Source organism: Hypanus sabinus, chromosome 2 (assembly GCF_030144855.1).
Source record: "Hypanus sabinus isolate sHypSab1 chromosome 2, sHypSab1.hap1, whole genome shotgun sequence".
Classification (NCBI taxonomy): Eukaryota; Metazoa; Chordata; class Chondrichthyes; order Myliobatiformes; family Dasyatidae; genus Hypanus; species Hypanus sabinus.
This window is the reverse complement of record NC_082707.1, coordinates 18,746,994-18,765,314: the sequence shown is the minus strand read 5'-3', so window position 1 is coordinate 18,765,314 and position 18,321 is coordinate 18,746,994. Positions and strand designations below refer to the sequence as shown.

At 45.4% G+C, this 18,321-nt stretch overlaps 1 protein-coding gene across 11 annotated transcripts in view; it reads left to right on the top strand.

The window, feature by feature from the left end:
* The window catches only part of mbnl1 (muscleblind-like splicing regulator 1), a 322,821-nt gene that overhangs the window by 119,237 nt on the left and 185,263 nt on the right, over nucleotides 1–18,321 (top strand). For 2 of the 11 annotated variants that reach the window (XM_059992595.1, XM_059992580.1), the window contains exon 2: nucleotides 6,729–6,870. The exons of the other annotated variants lie outside the window; for them this stretch is intronic. The gene's annotated coding sequence lies outside the window, so the exon portion shown is untranslated. The remainder of the gene's footprint in view (nucleotides 1–6,728; nucleotides 6,871–18,321) is intronic. 11 annotated transcript variants of the gene reach the window in all.

Sequence of the window (18,321 nt, the reverse complement as noted above, 5' to 3'; positions counted from 1 at the left end):
AGCTGCGTGTCATCAGCACTTACCTGCCGTGCCACTGAACCACCCTGTCAGAACTCTTGAATACTTTTCTCTGACTAACATCATTACTTCCAGCTGATTGGACTGAAAACTTTCATAGAGTAATGACTCATCCACAAGAAGGCTGCACTGACATTGCAGTGATGAAGCGTGAATCTATTTTCACTTCAACCTGTGACCTTCTGTCCCTGAGGCTGATACTCATAAATAGACATGTCCATGTCTCGATCCGTGGCCTCCTCTACTGCCATGATGAGGCCACTTCCTCATTCCGGCTTCTCTCTTACTCATTCTCTTCCATTCAGCTGTCCATCACCTCTCCTGAAGCCCCTCCCCCTTCCCTTTCTCCCATGGTCCACTTTTCTTTCCTGTCAGAGTTCTTCTTCAACCTTTTCCACCTATCGCCTCCCAGCTTCTCACTTCATCTCCATTCTCCGAGCTTCCTCTTCATCTGGCTTCACCTATCACTTGCAAGCTTGTACTCCTTCCCCTCTCCCATCTATTTATTCTGTTTCTTTTCACTCCAATTTTCCAATCCTGATAAAGGGACTTGGCACAAAACTTTGACTGTTAATTCCCACCCCACCCCCCCCCCCCCCAAGCCATGGATGCCTCCCAACTTGCTAAATGCTCTAGCATGGTGTGTGTGTTAGACTGGATTTCTAGCAGAACCTCTTGTGTCTGTGCCTTAGCCCCATTTCGCTGAATCTAATTCACAGAATCACAGATTTCTATGAAAGTGGACCATGGAAGCTTTGCAGTTTACAACACCAGCGATCACCAGTTGGGGTTCAACTCCCGCTGATGCCTGTAAGGAGTTTGTAAATTCTCCTCATAACCGTGTGGGTTTCATCCGAGCACTTTACTTTTCTCCCTCATTAGGGTTAGGGTTAGTGAGTTATCAATATGTTACGATGGCCTAGCTTCCTGTACCATCCTCGGACAGTATCGGCCGTTGACACGAATGTCATATTTCATCTATCTTTCGATGTACATGTGACAAATAAAGCACATATTTATATTTATCCTGTTCCGTGGACACCTGTAGGGGTTAACACATAGGTGACCATTTAGAGTAACCACCGTGGTGTATTAGTTTAACCACTATATGTGCTAGAAGTGCATTGACCTTCGATGGCCCACAGCTGTAGATAGTTTGCTGCACTCCAACTATAGGAAAATGTGTGAGTGAGAGATCAATATTGATTATTGACTTTTCCTTCACGTTATCACACAAGGCCAGTCTGCCCTTCAAAGCAGCTGACAAGTGCTGTCTGGAGCAATATTCACACAGCAGTTTTTATTTACTGTCAGCCAGTGCATTTCCATGGTTTTGCAGTGGAACCTCACTAAATTATTTAACATTCAAAGAAAAAAACATTTTCTAATCTCAAAATAATCATACCTGGAGGCCTTGTTTCAATTTTAGGGTTTCTGTAGCAGCTAAAGCCAAAGTTTGCTCTTTACTGGTCCTCTCTCTTTAGACTGAATTGTTGCATCAGATAATTGCACTGCCTTGAGCTTGAATCAAGAGGCTTTCATGTACCTTTCTCATTTAATTAGCATAGGCTCCTGAGTGTTCAGACTGACAGCCAGCAAAACCACTGAGTCACAGAGCTTGGAAACAGGCCCTTTGGCCCATCTGGTCCATACTGGCCAAGGTGCCCATCCTAGCTAGTCCCTTATCCCCCTAAAGCAGGAGTTCCCAAACTGGGGACCATGGACTCTTCAGTTAATGATGTGTGTGTGTGGGCCTCCATTAGTCTCGATAGGCCATGGATGTGCACCTTGGAAAGTTTCCAGGGTGCAAGTCTAGGCAAGTTTTTATTTTATGGAAGACCGGCAGTTGCCCAAGCTGCAAGTGTCCCCTCTCCACACCACCGATGTTGTCCAAGGGAAGGGCATTAGGACCCATACAGCTTGGCACCAGTGTCATCGCAGAGCAATGTGTAGTTAAGTGCCTTGCTCAAGGACACGCACGCAGCCTCAGCCAAGGCTCGAACTAACGACCTTCAGATCACTAGATGAAAGCCTTAACTGCTTGGTATGGCTCCATGGCATAAAAAAGGTTGGGAACCCCTGCTCTAAACCATGTACTGTGCCTCTCCATCTATATCTCTGTATACTTCTCAGTAAAGAAGTCAGCGTAATCAAAGACCCCAGACATCCTGAACATTCCCACTCCTCTCCTCTCCCCTCAGAGAGAATTGAAAAAAGGCTGAAAGCACATACCACCGGGCTCATTATCAGACTCTTGTACGATAAAATGGACTCTTGGCCTTACAATCCACCTGTTTATGATCTTGCTTTTTATCGCTTACCTGCACCGCACTCATTTGGTAGCTGTGACACTTTATTCTGTATCGCTATTGTTTTACCTCATTCTACCTCAATGCACCGTGTAATGATCTGATCTGTATGATCAAGCTTTTCATTGTATCTCGGTGTGTGTGACAACAACAATCTAACACCGTTACCTCACTCAGTGCCTTATAATACTTTTAGATACTGTATCTGTCCCAACCACTTCCTCTGGCAGCTCATTCTATATACGCACCAGTCTCTGCATGAGAAGTTGCTGCTTTGATTAGGGTTCAGTTCCCACCGCCATGGTTAAGGACGTTGTCCCCATGAGCGCATGGGTTTCCTCTGGGTTCTCTGCTTTCCTCCCACATTCCATAGATCTACAGCTTAGGGTTAGTGAGTTATGGGCACACTACGTTGGTGGGGGGATCATGGCGACACCTGTGGGCTGCCCCCAAAGCATCCTTGGATTGTGTTGGTCAGGAACACAAGCTACATATTTCACTGCATATTTTGATGTTTCAGTGTACATGTTTAAAGTGGAAGTTGAATAGCAAGGGTGTCAAAAGTTACGGGAAGAAGGCAGGAGAATGGGGCTGAGACGGTTAATAAATCAACCACGATAGAATGATAGAGCAGGCTCAGTGGGCTGAATTTCCTAGTTCTCCTCCTATGACTTATAGTCTTATGGTCTAAAATGTCATGCAGGTAGGCACAAGGTAGCATGTGGGATCAAGAAGTCCATCGTATTGTGCTAAGGGATAGAATAGTCTTAGACCAGGGGGATAGAGATGTTCTTGATCCTGGTGGTGTTTGCTTTTAGATTTTGTATCTTCTGCTTGACGGGAGGGGGAGAAGTGAGAATGTTCCAGGTTGGAGGGGTCTTTGCTTATGTTGTTTGATTGACCAAGGAAGCGAGAAGTTAGGCAGATTCGTGGAGGGGAGGCCGGTCTCTGAGATGCGCTGAGCTGCGTCCACAACGCTCTGCAGCTTCTAGTGGTCTTGGGCAGAGCTCTTGCCGTACCAAGCTGTCATGTCACTGTTCTGCCTGAAGCGGTGTTGCTGTCTGTGGGGCAGAATGGTGGTATCAATCTGTGACAATTTGGTATCCTTCAGGAGGTTTAAAATCTGTCCTCCTGCCCCTTCAGCCAGCATGGCGAGGGTGCTGGACTTCCCTGCACTGGGGACATCTTCTGGAGTGTGGCATCCATCAGTGATGACCCCCATCACCCAGGACATGCCCTCTTCTCATTGCTCCCATGCACCTGGCATTTTGGGAGCAGCTCCTTCTCTTCTGCCCTTTCGGTTTCTAAATAGACAGTAAAGCCGTGGATAGTGAACCAGCTCACTTTTATTTTCATTTTTTGCTGTTATTAAATTTAATTTATACATATATTTCTTACTGTTATTTAGAGTGTTTTTATTACGTATTGCAATGTACTGCTGCCGCAAAACAACAAATTTCACAACATAGGCCCTTAATGTTCAACCTGATTGCGATTCGGATTCTGTAACCTCTCATGACAAAAGCAAAATTACTTGGCGAGTGCAGGAGACCCAGCCAAGAGATCCCAGAGATCTGTTGTTTTCACTGCTGAGAGTTTGGGAGGCTCCTGAAGGCATTAAGCTTGCCTGAAGGGCACAGAACTGCTGATCGTGCAGCGGGGATAATCAGGAGTTTTTCAACAGATCTGGCACCAAGACAGCAGCAGTGAGGTTTCTGACAAAGTGACATTTTGTAGTGGAATATCCATCACTTAGCCCTGAGATTAAGTCTGGTAAATGTTGCCAGGGGGTACATTCACATCACAACTGTACTTGCTCACTGCTGAGGAGTGTAGATAGTGAAAGATAAAACTATATTTTAAACACAAGAGATTCTGCAGACGCTGGAAATCTCGAGCAACACACATAAAAGCCTGAGGAACTCAGCAAGTCAGGAAGCATCTATGATGGGGAGTAATCAGTCAGCACTTTGGACCTACACCCTTCATCAGGAGTCATGGGGACCCTGTCTATTCCATGCCCCCTTTAAACTCATTGGGGCCCTGCCTGTTCCACGCTCCCTTTGAACTAACCAGAGCCTTGTCCTTCCCACACTTCCTTTAAACACACTGGAGCCCTGTCTTTCCCGTGCTCCTTTTAAACTAGCCACAAGCCAATCTGTCCCATATTCTGTTTAAACTCACTGGGGCCCTGTCTCTCCCCCAGTCTAAAACAGCAGAAAGACAGGAGCAGTCTTTCAGCCCACTGAGTCTGCTCTATTGTCTCTTTAAACTCATCGGCTATGAGTTAATTGGCCATGAAACTGAAATGACCAGCACCCCAAGAAACTTTGAAGCAGTAACTTTATTCCTGCCCTCAACTCCTTCTCACCCTGAACTCCAGAACACGCAGTGAAGCGTTGATTTGGGGAATTGCAGATTCATCAAGCATGGATAAGGCCCATGCTGCCAGACTGGGATTTTTGGCAGGCGTGACTACATAATCCCATTCTTCTGCTCTCTCCCTGCCACCTGGCATTGAAATATTCAACCAATTTCCATCCAAACGTTTCTTTTGTATCTTCATTTTCCAAAGGCCACTCCCTACTGCAGCATCGCAAAGTGTTACATTTTGCAGTTCTGATGAAGTGTCTCAGCTCAAAACACCGACAGTTTATTCCTCTCCATAGAAGCTGCCTGAGTTTTTTCCAGCGCTTTGTGTCAATTCCTTTGGATTTCCAGCATCAGCAGAATCTCTCGTGTTTCTGTATTGCCTTTCTGTTTTTTTCAATGTCACGGTTTGTTGTCATTTATGTCTGTTCTTCGCCAACCCAAGAGATTCTACAGAAGCTGGAAATCTTGAGCAACACACGCACAAAATGCTGGAGGAATTCAGCAGGTCAGGTGACACCGATGGAGAGGAATAAGTAGTTGATGTTCCAGGTCCAGTCTGTTTATCAGGACTGGAACAGGATGGGGCAGAAGCCAGAATAAGGAGATGAGGGAGGAGTACAAGCTGGCAGATGCTACATGAAACAAGGGTGGGTGGGGGAGGAGGGATAAAGTGAGAAGCTGGATTGTGATAGGTGGAAGAGGTAATGGGCTGAAAAAGAGGAATTTGATATAAAAGGAGAGTGGACATGGGAGAAAGAAATGGAGGAGGGGCATCAGAGGGAGGTGATGGGCTAGTCATGAGGGCAGAAGAGGAGAAGGAAAGGAACGTGTGGTTAACCAGAATGAGGAATGGAAAATGAGAGAAGGGTGGGGAGGAAAGGGTCAGGGCAGAGGACACTAGAAGTTGGAGAAATCAATGTTCATGCCCTTGGGCTAGAGGCTACCGATATGGAATATGAGGTGTTGCAAGCTGCTCCGACCTGAGACTGGTCTCTTTGTGGCTGTAGAGGAGTCCATCATCAGGCATGTGAGAATGGGAATGGGTGGCCAGCAGAAGATTCTGCCTTTTTGTGGCAGATGGAGCAAATGTGCTCAATAAAGCTGCTCTTCACGGCTGTCTCTCCCCATCTCCTCATGAATCGGTGAGTGCAACTCTTTACAGTGCCAATGGTCAGGGAGCGATTCCCGCCCTGCCTGGAAGGAGTTTGACCACATGAGTTTCCTCCAGGTGACCTGGCTTTCTCCTACATTCCGAAAGATGTATGGGCTAGGGTTAGTGACTCGTGGCATGTTGTGTTCGCGCCAGGGGTGTGGCGATACTTGTAGGCTGCTCACAGTAAAATCATCGCTGATTTGATGTGATGCAAGTGACACATTTCACTATATATTTCGGTGTTTCAATGTTTGTGTGACAAATAAAGACAATCTCTTTAAAAAGCCCTGGTAAACTTCCCCAAAATTGCCCCTTCTTTTTAGGGAAGAATCCCAGCTTCACCATGCATTTAGTGATGGTAGTTCAATTTCAAGTTCAAGATCAAATTCAGGTTTATTGTTATCTGACTATAGATATATACATCCATATGAAACAATGTTCCTCCACACCAAGGTGCACCCACAAAACATATCACACACAGCATATAAAACAAAGTATTACCATAAATAAGTTAATAAAGTATAAGTCAGAGTGCATGTAGTGCACAGCGCAGCTAAACAGTAGAGCATACAGTAAACAGCTCGCTGTCCTCGTGATGAACCCTCAGTGGTGGCAGCGGGATAATCGTTAATTTCACAGCCTGAGGGAAGAAGCTGTTAACCAGACTGGCAGTCCTCATCTGAATCCTCCGATTCTCCCGATGGAAGTGGGACTAAGAGATTGTGGAATGGGTGGTAGGGATGTTCATTAGTACCTTGACCCCTTCGCCTACAATGTTGCTGGTAAATGTCACAAATAGAGGGAGGGAGGCCTCAGTCATCCTCGTGACGGTTTTAACCATCCTCTACTGGGGCTTGTGGTTTGATGTTTTGCAGCTTCCGTGCCACGCAGTGATGCAGTCAGACAGGACACCCTTGACGTTCTTGCCCATTGCATCAATAATTGCGGCCTGAAGGCCAGTTTGCATTGGTCCCTTCAATAAAACCATCAACAGTCGCCTTCCACTTTGAACTAAAGGTACAGACTGTGACAGTTGCATTGATTCACTGCGTCAAGGCATTACTTAAATGGGTGGAACAGTCAATAATCAAGATTTTATCAAAACTGCAGCAATATCACAAAACAAAACATGAATTGCTTTCATTCTCAAAGGCCACTTTATCCCAGAGCCCCTGACGCTTTGTTCTCAATGATAAAGTTAATGACACAGGAAAAACAAATCTATCATTTCTGTCATTACAGTGGGTGGTCGAGGATGGCTAATGGGATAGTTATAGCTTCTCTTTCCTTGCAACACCTCTTTGCATCTTCAGTTATTCTGAATCGCTCGTGGTTCTCGGTTCCCTGATTCACTCCCATCACAGTTTGTCAGATCCCGACGTTCCCTTTCTCTATTCTGCTGTCTGCAGTGTGGATTTCATAGACACATGAATACGCAGAGGAATGGAGGGATACGGGTCATTTGCCGGCAGAATAGATTGGTTTCATTTGGCATTCTGATGGGCACAGGCATCATGGGCCAAAGGGCCTGGCCCTCTGCTGTATTGTTCAGAACCCTTCTGTGTTCAAAGCTGACCAAAAACTCACAACTGGTTGGGTTCAGTTTGACTTTTTATTTATCTTTCCAGCCCAATGGACCAAGCCACACATTTACACTCGTGTGACCATTGAACCTGTTAGCCTGTACGTCTTTGGAATGTGGGAGGAAACCCACGCAGTCATGGTGAAAATGTTCAAACTCCTTACCGACAGCAGCTGGAATTGAGCCCAGGTCCCCAGGCCACTGGTGCTGTAATAGCAATACGCTAACCACCAGGGTACCATTCCACCCCAAAATTCCACAGGGACTTTATAGCTTGGAACTTAGAAGATTGAGAGGAGATTCGATGGAGGTGTATAAAATTATGAAGGGTATAGATGGGCTTTTTCCACTCAGGTTGGGTGGGACTAGAACTAGGGGTCATGGGTTAAGGGTGAAAGGTGAAAAGTTTAAGAGGAACATGAGAGGAAACATCTTCACTCGGAGGTTCATGGGAGTGCGGAATGAGCTGCCAAGTGCATGCGAGCTTGATCTCAATGTTTAAGAGAAGTTTGGACAGGTACGTGGATGGTAGGGGTATGGAGGGCAATGGGCCTGTTCAGGTCAATGGGAGTAGGCAGTTTGAATGGTTTGACATGGACTAGATGGGCCAAAGCGCCTGCTTCTGTGCTGTTCTTTTTTATAACTCTATGGCTGGAAGTTGATGGAGCCACAATTGTACTTAGTTTTGGACTTGTGGCAGTTACCTAAATTAAAGTAGAACCTCTTGCAACCACTGAACACTATTGATGGAGGGAATACAGTTTAGGGCAGTAGATAGGGGAGCAATCAAGACAACTTCTTTAATCCTGATATTGTTGCACTTGTTGAATGTTGTTTGAGTCATAAACACGTACTTTCATTATGTTACACAAAGAAAATTCCAAACCCTTTGTATCCTTGTCTAGAAGTTCTCATCTCTCTAAGGCAAAGATAAATAACTGTTCATTGGCAATTGCTTCATTATTGCTACACTTCACTTCATAAGTGCACAGTAGACAATGAGACCAGAAGACATATGAACAGAGTTAGGTCATTCAACTCATCAGGTCTGTCTCACCAGTTGATGATGGCTGACTTATCTTTCCTCTCAACTCTCTTCTCCTTCCTTCTCCACATAACCTTTGACACCATTATTAATCCAGAACCTATCAACCTCTGCTTCAAATATACCCAATGACTTGGCCTCCGCAGCCAACTATAGCAATGAATTCTACAGATTCACAAGCCTCTGGTTAAAGAAATTCCTCCTCCTCTCTCTGGTCTAAATGGACATCCTTCTATTCTGATGTTCATCCAAACAGATGATTCCAAACGCAACTACATCGAGATTGTACTGGTGCAGAATGCTGAATAAAATGTAACACGCAGTGCAGGTAGACAGATAAGGCTCAAGGGTCAAGTTGAGATAAACTGTGAGGTCAAGAGTTCATCTTTATTGTGAAGAAGACCACGAGGGAGTCTTACAATGATTGGATTGAAGCAGTATTTGAGCCTTGTGGCATAAGTTCTCAAAAATTTATATATTCTGCCAAATGGAGAAAGCAAGAAGAAAGAATGAGCAAGGTAGGTAGTGATCTGAAATTACATCGGCTGCTTCACTTATGGTGAATTGTACGCTATCAGGAACCAAGTAATATTCTGCCCTGGAAATCTGCAACTCATGGGTGTTGTTCCATTTCTGTTAAAAAACCATGAGACCGTGGGCCATTCAGCCCACCGAGTCTGCTCCACCATTTAATCAAGGCTGATTCACTATCCCTCTCAACCCTATTCTCCTACATTCTTCCCGTAACCTTTGATACCCTGAGTCCTAGGAAGGGTTCACTGGATCTGCTTTGCCACTTTTTCACAGGAGCAAGTTCTTATTTTACATCCCAGCTTGGCAGAAGGGACTGTTTTACAGAGAGATGAGTGTTGTGTTTTATATACAGTTACTTACTAAGGCCACACTACAGCTGAAATCTCCATTTAGCTGCCTCTGCACTAATGTTGCACTTTCAGCAGATAAGGTGACCGGGCACCAGAATAATCAAGTCACAAAGTTATAGGGAACGCAGTGATCCAGTCACATTAGCAAATTATTCATTTTCCTACCGAATAACACAGAAATGGCCCAACAGTAACGAGCTCAAGGTGTTCTGGACTTTGGAGTTTGTTTGTCCTCCATGTGATCACATGGTTGTCCTCCAGGTGCCTCAGTTTCCTCTCACAGCCCAAGGACCTACTGATCGGTAGGATGGTTGGTCATTGTAAATTGTCCTGTGATTAGGTTAGGTTTAAATAGGTGGGTTGCTGGCCAGAGAGGCTCAAAGGACCAGAAGGGCCCATTCCATGCTGTATCTCAATAAAATAAATAAACTAATGCCTCATCCTCTATTTTAATTGTGTTCCTCAACATCACTTCTTCCAACTCAGCCACATCCTTCGATTGATTAAATATCCAAAAGTCAATTGTTCCTCGTTTTGAATATAATCAATGACTGAACCACCATAACCCTTTTGGCACCACCAGGCTCAAGGACAACTTCTATCACAATGTCATAAAACACTGCAGTGGACCTGCTATAAAATAAATCACGCTTTGGTGCGGATGCAGCTAAGTGCAGGATTGGAACAAGCTGCATAGGGTTGTAAACTCAGCAAGCTCCATCATGAGCTCTACTCTCCCACAGCTGTGGACATATTCAAAAGGCAATACTCAAGAGGGTCCTCACCAACTATGATATGCTTTCTTCTGATGTCTACCATCATGTAGAAGGTGTGAGAGCCTGAAGACACACACCCAAATGTTTTAGGAACAGCTTCTTCACCTCCACCATCAGATTTATGAGTGGACTATGAGCCCATGAAAACTACATCACTATTTTACTCTCTTTTTGCATTACTTATTTATTTTTATATTTCTTATAGTAACTGATAATATTTTTATATGTACACTGTACTTTTGCCACAGAACAACAAATTTCACAACATGCAGCTTAGAAAAATAGAGGGCTATGCAGTAGGGAAATTCTAAGCAGCTTCTGGTTACATGGATGGCACAAAATTGTGGGCCGAAGGGCCTGTAATATGCTGTAGATTTCTATGTTCTATGTTCTATGGTCTAACATCTGGTCAGTGACAATATGCCTGATTCTGACAAATACAGATAAATCCTTAATCTTCCCATCATATCTTGGCCCCTGCTGCTAATTGTTTCCCAGCACTGTACTTTATCGGTAACTGTAAGTATGCAGACATGGTCAAGAGGTTCAGTTGTTCAGCCCAAACATCAGAATGGGGAAGACATGTGATCTGAGTGACTTTGACTGTGGAATGATTGTTGGTGCCAGACAGGGTGGTTTGAGTATCTCAGAAACTGCTGATCTCCTGGTATTTTCATGCACACTTATCCTCTAGAGTTTACAGAGTATGGTGTGAAAAACTTTAAAAAGAATCTAGTGAGTGGCAATTCTGTGGTCAAAAGCACTTTGTCAATGAGAGGGGTCAGAGGGGAATGGCCAGATTGGTTCAGACTGACGGGAAGGCAACAGTAACTGAAATAACTACACATTACAACAGTGGTGTGCAGATGAGCATCTCTGAACCCACAACGTGTTGGACGTTAAAAGCAGAAGACCACAAACATACACTCATTGGCCACTTTATTGGAATGAGGAGGTCACTGAATGTTTACCGAGTTTATTGTCATGCATGCAGAGGTGCAACGAAACTTACCTGCAACAGCATCGTAGGCACAAATTCTGTACAGACTAGAAGTCACATTTGAACTTCGTCATTATGAAACAGTGGCTCAGTTAGCTGCACTGTGCTATTGCCCTCCTTGCTCTCTGAAAAACAATTTTTTCCTCACATCCACTTCAATATTTGGTCTGAATTTCCAAATTTCATTCCCTGTTACTTCAACCAGCTGGTAACAAAGAACAGTTTCCAACCCATTTCAACCAATTAATGGTATCCTCAAAGTGGAGAATCATCTAAACACAACATTTGACCAACAATTACCGGCAGGTGTATTGGTAAATTTGTCTATTACTGTACCAAACTGCAGTGAAAATCTTGTGTTGCTAATCATTCATACAGATCAGTTTATTACACAACAATGCATTGAAGTATTAAAACAATAACAAGAGTGTAGGATAAAGCATTACAGTGACAGAGAAAGGCCAGTGCAGGTACACAATGATGTGCGAGATCGTAGTGAAGTAGACTGTGAGGTCAAAAGTCCATCTCATCGTACCTGGGAACCATTCAATAGTCTTACAACAATGGATACAAGATTAAAGATTAGCTTTATTTGTCACATGTACATCGAAACATACAGCAAAATGTTTTACTTGTGTCAAAGAGGATGTACTGGTGGCAGCCAGCAAATGAACCCATGCCTCCAGCACTAGCGTAGCATGCCCTCGTATAGTAAGCCTTAACCCGCGCATCTTTGGAATGTGGGAGGAAACTGGAACACCCGGAGGAAAACCACACGGTCACGGACAGAACGCAGAAACTCCTTACAGACATTGGCAAGAATTGAACCCTGACTGCTAGCACCGTAACACATTACAGTCACTGTCTCATTACTGTGCCAGTGTAGAAGCTGTCCTTGAGCCTGGTGGTACTGGGAGGGAAATATTAGGAATTTTGGACTTACAATCAGCACCAAAAAGACTGAAGTTATGTACCAGCCCACACCCGGAAAGCCCTACCAGGAACCACACATCACAGTAAAGGGGCAGACGCTACTGGCAGTTGACAGCTTTACTTACCTGGGCAGTACTCTATCACGAGCGGTGAACATAGATGCAGAGAACAGCAACAGAATTGCCAAAGCCAATGCCACCTTTGGGAGACTCCGTGAGAACATATGGGAACGGAGAGGACTCAGCCTTACCACCAAGCTGACGGTCTACCGAGCAGTGGTTCTCACCACCCTGTTCTACACCAACGAGACCTGGACTGTCTACAGCAGACGCACTAAACAGCTCAACCACTTCCACTTGAGCTGCCTCCACAGACTTCTCCACATACGATGGCAGGACAAAGTCCCAGACACGGAGGTCCTGGAGCAGGCTAGCACCCACAGCGTCTACACCCTCCTACAGAAAGCCCAAGCCAGATGGACTGGCCATGTCATCAGGATGTCTGACAGTCGACTACCAAAACAGCTGCTGTATGGAGAGCTGAGCCAGGGCAAGCGCTCAGTTGGAGGGCAGAAGAAACGTTTCAAAGACTGCCTCAAAGTGTCCCTCAAAGACCTCAACATCAATCCCAGTCGCTGGGAATCGCTTGCTCTGGACCGCCCAACCTAGTGGAGCAGGACCACTAAAGGAGCGTATGCAGCAGAAATCAGACGCACCGCAGAGGCTCAGAGGAAACGTGCCGTGCGCAAGGCTCGAGCTACCTCCACTTCCACTGCAGCACCTACCCTCATGAGTCCCACATGTGGGCGAGCTTTCAGGGCCCGGATTGGCCTCACCAGTCACCTCCGGACCCACAGTCACAAACCCTCCACCTGACAGAAGTCGTGGTCGTCTTCGACTCCGAAGGACGAACAACAACAACAATAACAACAACGTTAGGAAGGGTGATCAATAGTATCATCAGAAGGGTGAATATCATTTGGGTTAAAAGGGGAAAGAAAGAAACAGTGGCCAGAGAGAATTCCAGAGCACGGGATCTGAATGGATGAAGATAAGATTCTCAAACTTCAGGCAAAGTGAAAGAATATTGCAAGAAGAAGGCTTTGTGTGACAAACACTCAGAGGCCACTTTATTAGATACCCCTTGTGCCTAATAAGGTGAGCACTGAGTGTATGTTTGTGGTGTTCTGCTCTTTGTGATCTCTCTCATTAACAAGGCAGTTTCACACAGAACTGCTGCTTGATGGATAATTCTTAAAATTTTTTCATGCCAACAATCATCCCCCAGCCAAAGTCACTTAGATCACATTTCCTCCCCCATTCTTATGTTTGGGCTGAACAGCAACTGAACCTCATGAAGATATCTGCATGCTTTTATGAATTGAGTTGCTGCCACATGATTGACTGATTAGATATTTGCATTAATGATCAAGTGCACAGGGGCACCTAATAAAGTTATTGTTCATTCATGATGTGCCATGTCGTATGATGTGGGTGACCATGGCCTTTCCATGACCATGATTGTTCTTGGCAATATTTTCTGCAGAAGTGGTTTACGATTGCCTCCTTCTGGGCAGTGTCTTTACAAGGTGGGTGAACCCCAGCCATTATCAATACTCTTCAGAGATTGTTTGCCTGGCATCAGTGGTTGCATAACTTGTGATATGCACTGGCTGCTCATACAACCATCCACTACCTGCTCCCATGGCTTCACGTGACCCTGATTGGGTGGAGGGGGCTAAGCAGGTGCTTCACCTTGCCTAAGGATGACCTGCAGGCTAGCGGAGGGAAGAAGCACCCTACACATTGTTTGGTAGAGACGTATCCCCACCCCTCCACCAATCTAGAGTTATACAACACAAAAGCAGGCTCACTGGCCCAAATCATCAGTGTCTATCTGACTTAGTCCCTACTTTCCTGTATCTGGCCCATAAACATCCAAATAGTTTCTGTGCATGAACCTCTTCTTTGTGGTCGTACCTGCCGCTCCCGGTTTTTCTGGTGTTTTGCAGAGGAGAAAACGGAAAGGGCAAAGCCAGTAAAAATCCAGGACAAAATCCAATAAGATGGAGACAAAAATAGAATCAGTGGTAATGATCTGTTGTCGAGAGTATTGATCAGTGAGATACAATTGAGATATGAGGAACTCCAACTAGTTCCAATTGCCCGAATATTTAGAAACCCTCTTTTACTAAATCTTTGGAAAGACAGAACTAATTCCTCAGAAGAAAGGAACCATGATTAATACAGCCAAGTATAGACAAGGATAATGTTGCGAAATGACACACATCTCTATATTTTCTTCCCCCAGACATCCTGATTGTAACTAACTCTACCTCAAGTCTAATCAGAATCAGACTTTAATCGCCAAGTACCTGTACACATACAAGGAATTTACTTCCGGCAGATGTTGTCTCTCTGCTCATAACAGATGATAAATATAAATGAAAATATAGATTATACATACAAGTAGTGCAATCCAAGTAATAGTTAGCCGACAGTTAACCAGCAGTTAACTATTCAGCAAAGTGACCGCAGTAGGGAAAAAACTTCTCCAGTGCCAATTAGTTTTAGTCTGGAGGGATCTGAAGTGCCTACCAGACGGAAGCAGTTCAAACAGTCCGTGCGCAGGATGGAAGGAGTCCTTTATGATGTTCCCCGCCCTCTTCTTCAACCTAGAAGAGTACAGGTCCACAATAGAGGGCAGGGAGGCTCCAATGATGCGCTCGGCAGTCCTCACTGTGCGCTGTAGTCTGGTTCTATCCTGCTTGGTGGCGGCTCTAAAACACACAGTGATGGAGGTGCACAGGACAGACTCAATGACTGCAGTGTAGAACTGCAGCTGCAATTCCTGAGGCAGACCATATTTCCTCAAGAGCCGTAGGAAGTACATCCGCTGCTGGGCCTTCTTCAGGATGGAGCTGATGTTCTGCTCCCACTTCAGATCCTGAGAGATGGTGGTTCCCAGGAACCTGAAGTTCTCCACGGTGGACACAGGGCTGCCGAGGACTGTGAGGGGGGACATAACGGGGGGATGTCTCCTGAAATCCACTATCATCTCCTTTGTCTTGAGTGTGTTCATCTCCAGATTGTTCCGACTGCACCAGTGCGCCAGTTGGTCCACCTGCTGTTGATATGCAGACTCATCACTGTTCTGGATGAGTCCGATGACGGTGGTGTCGTCTGCAAACTTCAAAAGCTTCACATAGGGGTTGGAGGAGGTGCAGTCATTGGTGTAGAGGGAGAACAGCAGTGGAGAGAGGACACACCCCTGGGGGGCGCCGGTGTTGGTGATTCGAGTATCCGAGTTGACCTGTCCCATCCTTACCTGCTGACTTCTGTTGGTCAGGAAGCTGTAAATCCAATCGCAGAGGTCAGGTGGCACAGTGAGGTGAGACAATTTGGAGCAGAGGGTATGAGGGACGATGGTGTTAAACGCTGAACTGAAATCCACAAACAGCATCCGAGCATAGGTCCCAGGACGATCCAGATGTTGCAGGATATAGTGCAGTCCATGGCAGATTTTAGTTGACAATGGGTAGCAGCTGACTTAAAAAGTAAAAGTACAGAACTATGCAAAAAGGCTTGTGCACATATATATAGTTAGGGTGCCTTAGAGTTTTTCACAGTACAGTACTTGTCAAAGTGGAGCAGGGAGCGAGTTTGTAAATCTAGTGGGAGCAAATGATGTTGGTGTTGTGAATGCTGAGGGTGAAGCGCCACAGGAGGGGAGTGCCACAGATGACAGAGGAGTGCCAGGAGTGGGGGGGTAGCATGGGCACAGACACACCCAGCCCTCAGACACCGGTCTAGGTCACTTGATTCCAAACAACTGGTTTATCCATCATTATGAACTGTCCCTCTGATGCTTCCAGCTCCCTCCCCCCTCCTTTTCTCCTTTACTCTACCATGATACCCCTGCCCACTCTCAGTCCACAATAAAGACGCACATCAGAATCAGGTTTATCATTACTCATACATGTCATGAAATTTGTTCTGTTTTTGTGGTAGCAGTCCAGTACAATACATAAAATTGCTACTGTACTGTGCAAAGGTCTTGGGTGCCCTAGCTATATAGAGGTATATGTGCCCAAGACTTTTGCACAGTACTGCACAAGTGAACTTACTATCTAAGTACAAGACTACAGTACAGGATATATGGGATCACCATTATATAATCTAGAGTACACTAAAGGGTGTTTCAGGGTGTATTGGAGGATGACCATATTTTAAAGAGTAATGATTAAATATTAGCTTTATTTGTCAATGTACCTCGAAACTTTGAAGCATACAGTAAAATGTCCCGTTTTCGTCAATGCCCAACAGAGTCCAAGGATGTGCAGGGGACAGTCCACAAGGGTCTCCACACCTCTGGGGTCAAAATTACATGCCCCTGATTTACTAACCCTAACCTGTACATCTTTGGAATATGGGAGGGAGCACGAGCACCTGGAGGAGACCCACACAGACACGGGGAGAACATACCAATTCCATACAGACAAGACAAGAATTGAACCTCATTCTTATAACTAGTGCTATGAAGTGTAACTGCTGGAGTCATAGAAAACTACAGTATAGAAACGGGCCATTCGGCCCATCCAGTCCATGCCAAACCACTTAAGCTGCCTAGTCCCTTCGACCTGCACTGGGACCATAGCCCTCCATACCCTTGCCGCCAATGTACCCACCCAAGATTATTTTGAATGTTGGAATTGAAATCACATCCAACACTTGTGCTGGCAGCTCACTATCAGCACTCTCTGATTGAAGAAGCTCCCCACCCCCCCCACCATGTTCACTTTTCTCCCTTAACCCACGACCTGTTTGTAGTCTAATCCAACCTCAGCCTGCTTCCATTAACCTATCTATACCCTTCATAATGTTGTACTATGCTACCATGCCAACAGCTTCAGGTCATGAGTGGACAGTATGGGGTGTACCAAAGAAGAGTTGAGTGGGTTTTAGTGTCCATTCCAGGGTGGCCCCTAGGTGACATATGTGTTGTATTCTTCAATGTGTACAGTACTGGTGGCTGACACTGTGCTCAGCAAGTTCCTGGATCACAAAGATTTTTGTTTAATTCAATTACTAGGTCTAACGCCAACTAATTATGCAGATAAAATAATAAGTATGAGTTTGAGGATTGAAATTTCATGCAAAATAAGCAGTTGATGCAAATATAATCCAATTAAGTAGATTAAATGTGTTAATAGTGGAAAGCCAATCAGTTATATCAGATTAAGTTGGTGCTGGTTGTAAGTGTGACTGGAGCAATGGATATAATCCACAGGTACAAGGGGAGCTATTGATGAAATGAAGAAAAAGGGTGGGCAGTCCAGAAAAAATTGGCACTTCATCAATAGTGCAAAGCCAGAGCAGTCTCTGTCAAGACTGTGGCTCAGATTTAGCTTGTTTTTTTTTTAAAGTTTGTAAGGATGACTTTAGGGAGTTAGCGGTCGGGTTCAGGTTTAGGACAGAGGACATCTTCAGTTCCTCTCGGCACTCGGAGGCCACACAAGCTGGAGGTCAGAGGGCTGGTCAGTCGATGCTCCCAGATTTGACCCTGGAGTTCAAGGTCTTCAGTTAGTCCAGGGGTTAGTACCAATGATCGGGGCCCAAAAGTTGATCGGAAGTCCAGAGGTTGAAATCCAGTGTCTGAAGCTTGGAGCCTGGAGGTCGGAGGCCAGTCCTGGAGCTGGAGGACTGTCCCTCTGCAAGAGAAGGAGCTCTGCCGTTGTTGTTTTTCTTTTCTGTATTGTTCTGCTGAGCATTGGGGGAATGCTCTGTCAGTGCTGGAATATGTGGTGATACCACATGCCTACCACACCTTTGGGTTGTGTTGGTTGCTTGGTTGTGAACACAAATGACACATTTCACTGTATGTTCTGATGTCCATCGAATAAGTGAAGCGGGATCAGAACCTGTCCTTTCAACAAGCCTGGAGGCCTTTGTATAGGCTGGAGTGGGACCAGGAACAGCTCATGTGGGGAAATCACACAGCCGCAGAAGACAGCTATCCTCAATGGCAAACATGAGCCGCTGGTGGAAAGCAGCAGGTCAAGCAGCGTCTGTGGAGGCCTAGCATGGTCAGTGTGGCAGGTCGGGACCCAGGCTGTGAATACGAGTGAGAAATGAACCACTTTCCTCCAGGGTGTCCCAAAGCACCCGGAACAGTGAAATCTGATCTGCGTGTGGGACGCAGCTACCCCCGCGAGCACGGGAAACTCCTACAAAGCAGCCAGTGGTTGA